Source organism: Loxodonta africana, chromosome 1 (assembly GCF_030014295.1).
Source record: "Loxodonta africana isolate mLoxAfr1 chromosome 1, mLoxAfr1.hap2, whole genome shotgun sequence".
NCBI classification, from domain to species: Eukaryota; Metazoa; Chordata; class Mammalia; order Proboscidea; family Elephantidae; genus Loxodonta; species Loxodonta africana.
Genome location: NC_087342.1, coordinates 1019406 through 1032667, shown reverse-complemented (window position 1 = coordinate 1032667; position 13262 = coordinate 1019406). Strand labels below are relative to the sequence as shown.

The following is a 13262-nucleotide window of genomic DNA, read 5'->3' as shown; positions in this document are numbered from 1 at the left end:
TGTGAGAAGAATGAATGTGATTTCTGCCTGTCACAAGTGAATGAGGAAGAATTAATTTATTTCTTCATTCATTCACATAACAAATATTTACTGAATGCCTACTATGTGCCAGGCATTGTTCTAGAAACTGAGTATATAGTAATATAGCTGAAAGGAGAGAATACCAGAAAGATGTTTACCTGTGTTTTACTAACTATCCAAAGACATTTGACTGTGTGAATCATAACAAATTATGAATAACATTGAGAAGAATTGGAATTCCAGAACACTTAATTGTGCTCATGTGGAACCTGTACATAGAACAAGAGGCAGTTGTTCGAACAGAACAGGAGGATACCATGTGGTTTAAAATCAGGAAGGGTGTGTGTGAGGGTTATATCCTTTTACCATACTTATTCAATCTATATGCTTAGCAAATAATTTGAGAAGCTGGACTATACAAAGAAGAATAGGGCATCAGAATTGGATGAAGACTTATTAACAACCTGCAATGCGCAGACGACACAAGCTTGCTTGCTGAAAGTGAAGGGGACTTGAAGCACTTACTGATGAAGATCAAAGACCACAGCCATCACTGTGGATTGCACCTCAACATAAAACAAAAGTCCTCACAACTGGACCAATGAGCAAAATCAAGATAAACGAAGGAAAGGTTAAAGTTTTCAAGGATTTCATTTCACTTGGATCCACAATCATCACCCACGGAAGCAGCAGTCAAGAAATCAAATGATGTATTGCATCAGGCATATCTGCTGCTTTAAAAACCTCTTTAAAGTGTTAAAAAGCAAAGATGTCACTTTCAGAACTAAGGTGTGCCTGACCCAAGCCGTGGTATATGCAATCACTTCATGTGCATGCAAAATCTGGACAGTGAATAAGGAGGACTGAAGAAGAGTTGATGCCTTCGAATTACGGTGTTGGTGAATGATATTGAATATACCACAAACTGCCAGAAGAACACACCAATCTGTCTTGGAAGAAGTACAGCCAGAATGCTCATCAAAGGCGAGAATGGTCAGACTTTGTCTCACCTACTTCAGACACGTTATCAGGAGGGACCAGTCCTTGGAGAAGGACATCATGCTTGGTAAAGTAGAAAATCAGTGAAAAAGAGAAAGACCCTCAACGAGATGGACTGGCACAGTGGCTGTAGCAACGGGCTCAAACATAGCAACGATTGTGAGGATGGTGCAGGACCAGGCGGTGTTTGGTTCTGTTGTGCGCAGGGTCACTAAGAGTCAGAACTGACTGGACAGCACCTAACAACAACAACATGGCAGTCAAAGTTCCTCCTTTCATGGTCAACTTAAGAGGATAGGGCAGAGAGGCAGCAAGAGAGAAAGAAATATGTTAAAATGAAAACCAAAATATACTGTAGTGAAATTGAGGAAATGAATAAATACACTGGGCAATGGGAAAGAGAATGACCAGGGGACTCCTGTAGATGGGTCATCAGAGGGGAAGGAGTCAGGAATTCAGTTGTCGTCTGAATATGGGGAATAAGCCAGCCATGTAGAGCTCTGGAGGAAGAATGTTCCTGGCAAGAGCATCAGCCAGCAGTGAGGTCCTAAGGTGGAAACAAGCCTAGCAGGTTCAGGAAGAGGGAAGACAGCCCAGTGTGGTACAGCCTCCTGACAAGGAGGACTGGTAGCAGATGATGTTGGAGAGGTAACTATGGCCCTGTTCATTCACGTGGGCTCTTGTAGACCAGAGAAAAGAATTTGTATTGTATTCCAAGGGCAACAAGGGGCTACTGAAGATGTTAGGTGGCACGCCACAGCTCCCTCCTAATTTTTCCATAGAGGGGAGGAAATTTTTTCTTCGAACCCCTGGAGGGAAAAGAATTAGAACAAGAATTCCACCTTCTCTGATTGTGGCTTATTTAATTAAAGAATTCTGGGGAATGAACTGAGAAGAGATCACAACATTGTTTTTTTCAATATTCTGATAGACTAGGCCTTTCTCAGGTCCAAGAAACCGATAGTTTTTTGATGTGACAATATTATAGGGATTAAAAAAATATCTAAATTGGTTGTATCTTGAGTTCTTCCTGTACTCATATATAACATTAAAATGTTTAATCAAGCATATTTGGTTGATTAGAAAGCATTCTTCACTATTTTAAAAATTTTCATAAACAATGACTAAAAAAAGTCAATTGACAATACAAACTTTATCATCAGGGCAATTTTTCCTCTAGTTCAAAGACTTTTCCATCAAGTGGAACATGGACATGATGAAATTTAGATGTTCATCAGTTTCTACAAAACTAAAGAAGACAAAGTGGAATCAAAAACACTTTCACTAAAAAAAAAAAAGCCATAGCTTGCTGTTAATACAATTCCTGAAAAACAAAAACTTTGAAAAAGATTTTCTCAAACAAGAGGTGGAAATATTGAAAGGTGAATGAATGAGTCAGGGGAAAACATTTAGAGATAACTTATAACTATCTCTTCATCATTTCCACCAACTAACATAGAAGCAGAAAGAGATCTTAAGAATTGGGAAAATTTTGCACAAAAATGCAATTGTGACTCAATCATGCCTCTACTGACATGTGATCAGACCTTTTTGTAAAAGATCAAATAGTATTTAAATATCGTGTTTTCATAATTAAACTAAAATTTCTGTATTTAATGTAGTGTTTAGTTTTTTTAAATAATTGCTTTGTTACATTTGTTCTGCTATTGATTTCTGTAGTGTTAACGTATGTTCAGCAATTATATTTTTTTAATCTATAATTTTACTCTATCTTTCGTGACATACATATTAACCGCGCTGGAAAGTGTGTGTTTGTTAGCTGTATTAAGCAGACTTAAGTGTACCTGGGATAGATGAGGAGAAACCAGTAGAGAGACTGAAGTAAAACCTAGGAGAGGGAGTATTGGTAGCTTAAAGTCCTGGAGAACCAAGGGCAGATGAAGATCAGGAGCGAGCAAAGGAAAAAGAAAGGACACCCTCTGAGACAGAGAAGGAGGAGAGGACGGAAGAGGATAACGAGAAACACCCAGGCTTAAGCACAGAAGGGCGATGACTTCCTTCTGTGAAAGAGTGGTTCCCACTTTGCTGTGGGTGATAAAAATGGAAAGTACAAGGACAGAGGAGGCAGAGCCATGACTCACCGGATGTTACATTCCATTTCAAAGTTCGATAACACCTGGCAATGGAGGTCAGGAATCTGACAGCACTGAAAGGAATAGGAAGTCCTGACAGGCTGAGGAAGAAGAGGGATACTTTGAGATGAATGAGAGCCTGAGCCCATGCTTGGAAACTTCTACTATGGTGCACCCCCTGTACCAAAGAATAAATGCCTTGCTCTGCCCATCTCTGTCAGGACAGCTTCAGGAAGGTGCCCTGTGCCCTGGACACGTGGAAGGCTCTAGAGTCAGATCCTAAACTTCGAGGTCACCACATGTGTGGAGGTCCAGGGTGACCAAATCCTGACGCTAACAGAAAGGCTTGGAATACAGACCTGCTTCTGGATGCACTCCCGTTGTGGTTCAGCAGTGCACAGAGATGGAAGGGGCAGTGGACTGGTGGGCACCCGGAAGGTTTGTAGCTTTGTAAGCAGTAAAAGACAGCCCCCAAGGTAGGGAAAGCACTACTCTCACAGTAAGTGTTGGCGAAAGCAGTCGTGGGATGTGCCCCAGGACCATGATCTCAGGCCTTAGATATCAAAGAACATATAGTCCTCAGCACATCTGAGAAACCTCCTAGAGGTGCTTCCAGCAATAACTGGAAAGGATTTTGACAGTGGGCATAGGAAGGCAAGGTTTGCCCAAGGTCCTTGGTCAGGTACCAGCTAACAAAATTTGGATTGTCATTGTTAATGATACCTCATTTGTACCCACAGGCTCATGAGATTAGAGGACATTCAGACAACTTGAATTTCAGCAATTCATTTTATTCTATTTCTCAAATAGATATCATCATTAGTTGCTTCAGCCTTTAGTTATGAACTAGAAAGCGGAACACAGATAGCTGCACTCATATGACTGCCATGTGGAAGATTTGGAGATGTGTGGGCGCTATGAAGAGATACTATCTGAACTGGGGGGTTGGGGACCCATGCATTCTTTTGGCTAGGGAGAGAGAAGCATCATGGAACACCGATGTGTATGCCACCCACACTTGTACAAGTTTCTTTCTGTTCAAATTATCAATATATGTTTGCCTTTGCTCTGTTCCTTGGTTGCAGTGCTTAAGCACTCCTGCTGGTATCATTATATGGTCATTATATAGAATGCGCTGAGTAGCAAGTTAGAGAGACAACATCCTAATTTCTCTCAAAGAAACAATGTCTAAAATATCTTCCCACTTGTGCTACTCCACGTGAAATGACTTCAGGTGTGGAATATGTACATTATTCTTGTATTCTAACTCTGAAGGCAGTACCTTACTATGCTGAGGACTTATATCTCTAGTCCTTGTCTCCACTCCAAGCTCACAGATCCAAAGCTATGTGTGATGTCGTCACTTAGCAAATCTAATATAAACCTCCAAGTTGACATGTCCTCTCAGCCTGCTTCTGCTGTCTTTTCTGTTTATGTCAATGGCACCTCACACATTAGTTAGTAAAAAGCCTAGGAATCTATCCATGACTTCTGTCTTACTCTTTCCACACCTTTAACACATCAGCTAATACCGCCCTCAAAAATATGTCATTCATCTCACTTCTCACCATCCCCTTGGCTAGCACCCTTGTTGAAGTCACTATAATTTCTCCTCTGCTTTCCCAATTCTCTCTCCTTCCCCTTTCACGCTAGAAGATCCATCTCCCCATCCCCCAGCCCCAATCAGAGCAATCTTTAAAAAAAAAAAAGTATAGCCTACATTATGTCACATAAACCCTGGTAGCATAGTGATTAAGAGCTACAGCTGCTAACCAAAAGGTCGGCAGTTTGAATCCACCAGGAGCTCCTTGGAAACCATATGGGGCAGTTCTACTCTGTCCTATAGGGTCGCTATGAGTCAAAATCGACTTGACGGCAAAGGGTTTGGTTTGGTTTTGGACATTATGTCACTTCCTTATATAAAATCCTCCCTTTGGGATTTTAGGGAAATAATAATGTCCCTTCTTTTGGCTCTGAGGTATGGATTCAATTAAGAAATAGACTTAAGATTTGGACAGATGAGATGAAAATGTTAGTTTTGTTCTTGACACAAGTTTTGATGGGTAAATGTTGCCTAGTAGTGACTCTGAACATATCTTTTAAGGAGCCCTGGTGGCACGATGGTTAAGTGCTCAGCTGCTAACCTAGGGGCTGGTGGTTCTTCTGGAGAAAGACCTGGCAATCTGCTTCTGTAAAGATTACAGCCAAGAAAACCCTGTTGGGCAGCTTTACTCTGCCACATGAGGTCGCTATGTGTTGGAATTGATGACACAAAACAACAACCTTTAACTTACCTACTTATTTATTTTCCCTCATTTAAAGAGTGGTTAGTATTCATGGCAAGCAACCTCACGAAGGTAAGAATAGGATCGTACTTATGAATTTCTGACTTTCTTCCCCAGAGGGATTCTACACTCCTGGTTCTCATGAGCTTAACTATTAAGCCCAAAGTTTAAACAGAACATAAACATTACTCTTGTCTTATGTTTTCTGGCCTCTGCTGCTCCTCAAGTGATCTACCCAAAAAGTCTGATCTCATTAATAACTTTGAGAGAAGAAATAAGACTTGGTTGGATCCACCTCTTTTGGCATTTATCTTCCTTTCCCCAGGGAACTCTGGTCTGTTCTGTGCCCTGATGTATGCCCCCTAGCTGTGCATCTGTGTAGGTAAGTCGATAAATAAGTATTTTGCCTTGGAAAATTCCTACTTAACCTTTAAGACCCAGCTCAAAGGTCTCCTTCTCTATGAAGTCTTTTCTAGTCGGGACTCGTTTCTCATGCTTCTGTGTTCTTATAACACCTGGTACATCTGCCCTTCCCTAACCTAATATGCTGTATTATAGATTTTTTTTCTTATTGTTGTTGTTTATATGTTTTTCTTTTACATTACACTGAGCTCCTGGATGGTAGAAACAGCGTCTTTTTTGTATTCTTTTTTTTTTTTTTTTTACTTCATGCCTCCAGAACCCAATGTAGGGCCTGGCTTAAAAAAAAACACACACAAAAAAACCTGTTGCTGTCAAGTTGATTTTGACTCATAGTGACCCTATAGGACCAAGTAGAACTGCTCCATAGCGTTGCCAAGGAGTACCTGGTAGATTTGAACTACTGACCTTTTGGTTAGCAGCCATAGCACCTAACCACTACACCACCAGGGTTTCCAGGGCCTGGCAGAGTTGTTTTTAGGTGCCGTCGAGTTGGTTCTGACTCATAGCCCCCTATGCACAAAGAAAGACTGGCTGCTCCTGTAGCATTCTCACAATGGTTATGCTTGAGCCCATTGTTGCAGCCACTGTGTCAATTGGCAGAGTAGACACTCAAAAAATATTTGCTGAATGAATTTCTTTCCCTTTCTTCCTTTCTTTTTTCTACCTTTTAAATTCCCTGAATAATACTATGTACACAATAGGCATTTTCCTGAATAATACATGCCTGTATATTATTAAATATTTTGCACATTAGTCTTTAAATCATCAATTAAATTTTATGAAGATTTTATGTCATATGAGGGTGTTTATAAACTACGGAAACAATATTACTTTGTTGTAATATAATATTAATAGGCAATTTATTATGTTCACATGTTTGCAGACTTCACAGAAGCCCTATATTTTGATATCTCTATTATCTTGCTAATCTTGCAAAAAACGACTTTAAGTACTAAAAAAAAACTGATGTAAAGGTGTATTATCTCAGTATCTGATCACTATCCTTTCCTTCCAAACTATGTAACTGAAATCAATTTTCTGTCTTCCGTCAGTTCATGCTAATCAATTTGCATCTGAAAACAGCTGAACAGATGTTCACAGATGTTAACTAAGGTTGGGGGGTGTATATTTAATGTGGTGAATTAATTTAACAAAGAGCGTGTTGAAGAGCCAACATAACTAAAATGCCCAGAATATCTAGCTGCGAGAGCTGAAACTTGAGGAAAACTACCTTGGTTTTCCGGGTCTCCCAAGTTTTCTGTCTTTGACAGAGTGCAGTCTTACCACTTTTCTATCTCTTGTTTTAGCGGAAAATATTTGAGTTTTTCCTTCTCTGACAGGTTTTTGCCTTACACAGGTTCTGGCTTTGGCAGGTTTTACTGTAGTAACATTACTGGGAGATTATCTTTGTACTTGTATCTTGGTTCTGCTCACCTCTATCTTGGTTCCATCCTCAGTCTGGCTGTCGTAGTTGCCAGGTGGCTGCGGGAGCTCCAGGACACGGATTTGTACAACACCAAGTCCAGCAGAAAAGAAGTCCTTGTCTAAGAAAGTTCAGAGGAGTTTAGAACTGAATCTCATATTTTCTGATTAGACTTAGATCCTGTGTTCATTCTGGAATCAAATTGTCACCAGAGGCAATAAAATATACTGTTTGATTTAGGATTCAGCCATAACTCCACCCTGGAGCCAGGTGCAAAATCAGTTTCACCCTCCATGTGTGGACAGAAGTGTGGGAAAATACAATTTCCTCAAAGTGAACCGTGGTACTGTGACCATAGGTAGATCTGGATTCCAGGTGGTAACAAATGTTCACTACAGCTGCCCTGTTACACAGCGTAGTCTGTGTGCCGTTGTTGATAGTTGTCCTCCAGTTGAATCTGTCTCACGGTGACCCCATGTGTGCAGAGCAGGTATGAAACTTACTTTCAGAGGCACAGAGAGGCAGGCATCCTTCAGAAAACATCAAACAGATTTTGAAAGGTTCTCAGGAGACTGCTGATCAGGAAAAGCCACTTATGTTAAGAGGCCATTATCAGAGAAAAAACACTGGTTTCCAAGATGAGCCCAAAATAAAAATCATAAAAGCAAATGCTTCAGCTACTAAGCATTAATCCATCCCTGAGCTGTTTCTTAAGAGAGCTATCACCAAGGCTGCACCTGGCTGAGTAGCAAGAGGGCTTATTTAATTCAACAGTGGTGACCATTTTGAATAGCAATTGGCTAGTGGTCAAATAGCTAGTGATCAAATAAAGCTGTCCATCTTTAATATGCTCACTCTGGACTCTCTAAAAGTAATTTCCTGGTCTGCACGTGCTGGCTGTGTTCCACTCTAACAAGAGCCGAAAGCGAAAATAGAGGCTTTTTCCCGTCGTTAGAGTAAGGAGGTTGATATGAGTATAAATGCTTTTCTGGAGCTCTTTAGTTCTGGTATTGTATAAGGGAATGCTGTCCAAATGTGTGAGTAAAAGCACTTTCTCTTCTATCAGTTAATAACGTATTTATCGAGCACTTCTAAGGTTTTTAGTCCTGTTGTTGTTTGTTGCCATTGAGTTGATTCCAACTCATGGTGACCCATGTGTGCACAGAGAATAGCTCCGTAGTGTTTTCAAGGCCTGTCTTCTGAGATGTCTATGAGTGGGTTCAAATCTCTAAACTTTTTGGCTTGCAGATGAGCACTCAACTGTTTGCACCACCCAAAGACTCTGTTTTTTAGCCCCACCAGAGTAAAAATAAGAAGAGCATGATACTTAGCTAGATTTACACCAACTGATGATACCACTCATAGCTACGTTGGTTTTTGGGTTCTTGGTTAAGAAAATTTGCATATGTACATAACATGCATTTAAAAAAAGAAAGTATTCTGAAAGCCTGCTATGTGCCAGGTGCTGTGTTAGGTGCTAGGTATACAAGAAAGACACATTCTCTTTCTTCACTGACCTTCCTGCGTAGTTAAGAAGACAGATTAGGAATTTGAGAGGCCTGGGAAGCGGGGCTTGGTGTGTCTGTCTGAATTGAATCAGGAGACAGAAAACACGCAGTTTGGCACACTCCTGTGCATGCCTCAGCACACTCCCGTCCGTGTCTTGGCACACTGTCTTGCACAGTTCAGGCCAGGGAAGATCTGGACCTGCTTTTTGGGATGAAAGTTGGACAGCCAGCTCCCTAGATGACCAGCCCATGGTTCCCCAGTGTACACACACATGGGTTTGAAGAGAGGGTGCAGTGAGTAGTAATCTGAACTGGTCACAGGCTCACACTTTTTGGGGCTACTGGCTACACTGTCACTGCTCTAGTTAAGAACTGGAGAAAACACATGGTGGCCAAACACTGGAGAAAGGTGTACCATGCAGGTACCTAGCACTGGTGAAAAACACGTGGGCCAAACAGTGGAGAAAGCCATGCTCTCCAGGAGCCAGGTGAACACACCAGTGGAACCAGGAAGGAAGACTCCTTCCTCCCGAAATGCCCAGTGCCCTCTACTGACAAGGCTTAGTATCACACCAGCTGCCAAAGGAAAATAATATTTAAAGGGCCCAGATCCACTTTCACAGATCAATCAAGAATGAATTTGGAATCTTCCTATCAAAACCTCTGGGACACAGCAAAAGCAGTGCTCAGAGGCCAATTTATATCGATAAATGCACACATACAAAAAGAAGAAAGACACAAAATCAGAGAACTGTCCCTACAACTTGAACAAATAGAAACTGAGCAACAAAAGAACCCATCAGGCACCAGAAGAAAACAAATAATAAAAATTAGAGCTGAACTAAATGAATTAGAGAACAGAAAAACAATTGAAAGAATTAACAAAGCCAAAAGCTGGTTCTTTGAAAAAATTAACAAAATTGATAAACCATTGGCTAGACTGACTAAAGAAATACAGGAAAGGAAACAAATAACCCGAATAAGAAACGAGAAGGACCACATCACAACAGAACCAAATGAAATTAAAAGAATCATTTCAGATTATTATGAAAAATTGTACTCTAACAAATTTGAAAACCTAGAAGAAATGGATGAATTCCTGGAAAAACACTACCTACCTAAACTAACACATTCAGAAGTAGAACAACTAAATAGACCCATAACAAAAAAAGAGATTGAAACGGTAATCAAAAAACTCCCAACAAAAAAAAGCCCTGGCCCGGATGGCTTCACTGCAGAGTTCCACCAAACTTTCAGAGAAGAGTTAACACCACTACTTCTGAAGGTATTCCAAAGCATAGAAAATGACGGAATACTACCCAACTCATTCTATGAAGCCACCATCTCCCTGATACCAAAACAAGGTAAAGACATTACAAAAAAAGAAAATTATAGACCTATATCCCTCATGAACATAGATGCAAAAATCCTCAACAAAATTCTAGCCAATAGAATCCAACAACACATCAAAAAAATAATTCACCATGATCAAGTGGGATTTATACCAGGTATGCAAGGCTGGTTTAATATCAGAAAAACCATTAATGTAATCCATCACATAAATAAAACAAAAGACAAAAACCACATGATCTTATCAATTGATGCAGAAAAGGCATTTGACAAAGTCCAAAACCCATTCATGATAAAAACTCTTACCAAAATAGGAATTGAAGGAAAATTCCTCAACATAATAAAGGGCATCTATGCAAAGCCAACAGCCAATATCACTCTAAATGGAGAGAACCTGAAAGCATTTCCCTTGAGAACGGGAACCAGACAAGGATGCCCTTTATCACCGCTCTTATTCAACATGGTGCTGGAAGTCCTAGCCAGGGCAATTAGGCTAGACAAAGAAATAAAAGGTATCCGGATTGGCAAGGAAGAAGTAAAGTTATCACTATTTGCAGATGACATGATTATATACACAGAAAACCCTAAGGAATCCTCCAGAAAACTACTGAAACTAATAGAAGAGTTTGGCAGAGTCTCAGGTTATAAAATAAACAATCAAAAATCACTTGGATTCCTCTACATCAACAAAAAGAACACCGAAGAGGAAATAACCAAATCAATACCATTCACAGTAGCCCCCAAGAAGATAAGATACTTAGGAATAAATCTTACCAAGGATGTAAAAGACCTATACAAAGAAAACTACAAAGCTCTACTACAAGAAATTCAGAAGGACATACTTAAGTGGAAAAACATACCTTGCTCATGGATAGGAAGACTTAACATAGTAAAAATGTCTATTCTACCAAAAGCCATCTATACATTTAACGCACTTCCGATCCAAATTCCAATGTCATATTTTAAGGGGATAGAGAAACAAATCACCAATTTCATATGGAAGGGAAAGAAGCCCCGGATAAGCAAAACACTACTGAAAAAGAAGAAGAAAGTGGGAGGCCTCACTTTACCTGATTTCAGAACCTACTATACAGCCACAGTAGTCAAAACAGCCTGGTACTGGTACAACAACAGACACATAGACCAATGGAACAGAATTGAGAACCCAGACATAGATCCATCCACGTATGAGCAGCTGATATTTGACAAAGGACCAGTGTCAATTAATTGGGGAAAAGAAAGCCTTTTTAACAAATGGTGCTGGCATAACTGGATATCCATTTGCAAAAAAATGAAACAGGACCCATACCTTACACCATGCACAAAAACTAACTCCAAGTGGATCAAAGACCTAAACATAAAGACTAAAACGATAAAGATCATGGAAGAAAAAATTGGGACAACCCTAGGAGCCCTAATACAAGGCATAAACAGAATACAAAACATTACCAAAAATGATGAAGAGAAACCCGATAATTGGGAGCTCCTAAAAATCAAACACCTATGCTCATCTAAAGACTGCAGCAAAAGAGTAAAAAGACCACCTACAGACTGGGAAAGAATTTTCAGCTATGACATCTTCGACCAGCGCCTGATCTCTAAAATCTACATGATTCTGTCAAAACTCAACCACAAAAACACAAACAACCCGATCAAAAAGTGGGCAAAGGATATGAACACACATTTCACTAAAGACGATATTCAGGCAGCCAACAGATACATGAGAAAATGCTCCCGATCATTAGCCATTAGAGAAATGCAAGTTAAAACTACGATGAGATTCCATCTCACACCAGCAAGGCTGGCATTAATCCAAAAAACACAAAATAATAAATGTTGGAGAGGCTGCGGAGAGATTGGAACTCTTATACACTGCTGGTGGGAATGTAAAATGGTACAACCACTTTGGAAATCTATCTGGCGTTATCTTAAACAGTTAGAAATAGAACTACCATACAACCCAGAAATCCCACTCCTGGGAATATACCCTAGAGATACAAGAGCCTTCATACAAACAGATATATGCACACCCATGTTTATTGCAGCTCTGTTTACAATAGCAAAAAGTTGGAAGCAACCAAGGTGTCCATCAACGGATGAATGGGTAAATAAATTGTGGTATATTCACACAATGGAATACTACGCATCGATAAAGAACAGTGACGAATCTGTGAAACATTTCATAACATGGAGGAACCTGGAAGGCATTATGCTGAGCGAAATTAGTCAGAGGCAAAAGGACAAATATTGTATAAGACCACTATTATAAGATCTTGAGTAATAGTAAACCTGAGAAGAACACATACTTTTGTGGTTACGAGGGGGGGAGGGAGGGAGGGTGGGAGAGGGTTTTTTATTGATTAATCAGTAGATGAGAAATGCTTTAGGTGAAGGGAAAGACAACACTCAATACATGGAAGGTCAGCTCAATTGGACTGGACCAAAAGCAAAGAAGTTTCCGGGATAAAATGAATGCTTTAAAGGTCAGCGGAGCAAGGGCGGGGGTCTGGGGAACATGGTTTGCGGGGACTTCTAAGTCAATTGGCAAAATAATTCTATTATGAAAACATTCTGCATCCCACTTTGAAATGTGGCGTCTGGGGTCTTAAATGCTAACAAGCGGCCATCTAAGATGCATCAATTGGTCTCAACCCACTTGGAGCAAAGGAAAATGAAGAACACCAAGGCCACACGACAACTAAGAGCCCAAGAGACAGAAAGGGCCACATGAACCAGAGACCTACATCATCCTGAGACCAGAAGAACTAGTTGGTGCCCGGCCACAATCGATGACTGCCCTGACAGGGAGCACAACAGAGGACCCCTGAGGGAGCAGGAGATCAGTGGGATACAGACCCCAAATTCTCATAAAAAGACCAAACTTAATGGTCTGACTGAGACTAGAGGAATCCCGGCGGCCATGGTCCCCAGACCTTCTGTTGGCACAGGACAGGAACCATCCCCGAAGACAACTCATCAGACATGAAAGGGACTGGTCAGTGGGTGGGAGAGAGACGCTGATGAAGAGTGAGCTAATTATATCAGGTGGACACTTGAGATTGTGTTGGCAACTCTTGTCTGGAGGGGGGATGGGAGGACAGAGAGAGAGGGAAGCTGGCAAAATTGTCACGAAAGGAGAGACTGAAAGGGCTGACTCATT

At 40.6% G+C, this 13262-nt stretch overlaps 1 protein-coding gene across 5 annotated transcripts in view; it reads right to left on the bottom strand.

Annotated features, from left to right (window-relative positions):
* LOC100654991 (OX-2 membrane glycoprotein-like) overlaps positions 1–13262 on the bottom strand; it is a 140469-nt gene that overhangs the window by 39923 nt on the left and 87284 nt on the right. For 4 of the 5 annotated variants that reach the window (XR_010317837.1, XR_010318132.1, XR_002786570.2 and 1 more), the window contains one exon: positions 7256–7774. The exons of the other annotated variant lie outside the window; for it this stretch is intronic. The gene's annotated coding sequence lies outside the window, so the exon portion shown is untranslated. The remainder of the gene's footprint in view (positions 1–7255; positions 7775–13262) is intronic. 5 annotated transcript variants of the gene reach the window in all.